Raw genomic sequence first — 1,221 nt, forward strand, 5'->3', positions numbered from 1 at the left:
CGTTCCCGCACAACCAGCCCCAGGCCGGCCGGAGAGGAGGCTGGGTGTGCTGGGCTGCGCGTGGCAGTGACCCAGGATGGGGGCCTCTGCTGTCCCTCCAGGAGGAGCCTGGGGCGGGACCCCCGGGAAGTGCAACACGGGGAGCAGGACCAGAGCCCCCTCGGGCTGCCCTGACCTGGGGTGTCCAGGAGCTCCCCTCCACCTCTCCTGGACTTCCTCTCTCGTCCCCAGTAGAGCCGAGGCCTGGCTTGGGGTCCTGCCCCTCTGTGGCCTGGGCTGGGCAGTGCCCCGCACACGGCAGTTGTCCCTCCTGCCCAGAATGCTGGCCGCCCGCACGGGGTGCCAAGGGGCTGGCACTGCACCCGCCTCACTGCGCCCAGGAGAGGGCGCTGGGCACATGGGTGCCACCATCTTCCTGCCCACGCCTCCGCTGGAGCCCCTCCCTGGGACACTCAGAGCCCCACAGCCTGGCTGTTCCCTGGCCTCTGACAAACCCACCCCTCCCCACCATCCGCGGCTGGCAGGCCAGGGCAGGAGGCCCCTCACACTGAGCTGCACACTGGGGTTCCAGCGAGGCAGCCTGGGACCATGGCACCATCTCCATCCGCTTCAACCCAACACCTCACGGGGCCCTGCCACTGACCTGCCACCGGTCCCCTCCTGACTTGGCTCAGGCCATTCTGTAATGAAACCAGCTCAGCCTCAGGCTGGGCACGGCCCTGCCACCCCTGCCCAGGCCTTCCGCTCAGACAATCCCTCCACTGACGGGCCAAGTGCATGGCAGCTTGCAGGTCCCCACTACCCGGAGGAGCCTGCGCTGACCTGCAGGGGATGGTGTGGATTGGAGGAGACCAGGCCTGACCCGCAGGCCCCACTTCCTCAAGCCCCTCCCCCACACGGTCCTGGAGGCCATGGCAACTCCTCCGAGGACTAGGACGACAGGAGGACAGAAGATGGAGGACAGATGGCCTGGGGCCCGGCACCCAGCAGGAGGCCAACACAGGGTCCTTGAAGACACTTTATTGGGGGGAGGCTGGAGGCCGTGGCAGGGGGTGGGCCCAGGAGGCCTCCAAGCCAGCCCTCCGCCTTCCTGGTGGCTTCCGAGGGCGCGGTGGTCGGGGTGGCCGCCAAAGGCCCTCAGGATGGGCTGGGCCGCCCCGAGACATGGCCTTCAGGGGAGGTCTGGGGTATGGGGCCCCCCAGCCGGCGGGCTGCGGGTGG

At 69.3% G+C, this 1,221-nt stretch overlaps 1 protein-coding gene across 1 annotated transcript in view; it reads right to left on the reverse strand.

The window, feature by feature from the left end:
- Positions 1-1,005: 1,005 nt before the first annotated feature.
- The window catches only part of RGS12 (regulator of G-protein signaling 12), a 57,455-nt gene continuing 57,239 nt past the window's right edge, over positions 1,006-1,221 (reverse strand). Inside the window, exon 18 of the mRNA XM_006760117.2 lies at positions 1,006-1,188. The gene's annotated coding sequence lies outside the window, so the exon portion shown is untranslated. The remainder of the gene's footprint in view (positions 1,189-1,221) is intronic.

Source organism: Myotis davidii, unplaced genomic scaffold (assembly GCF_000327345.1).
Source record: "Myotis davidii unplaced genomic scaffold, ASM32734v1 scaffold937, whole genome shotgun sequence".
Classification (NCBI taxonomy): Eukaryota; Metazoa; Chordata; class Mammalia; order Chiroptera; family Vespertilionidae; genus Myotis; species Myotis davidii.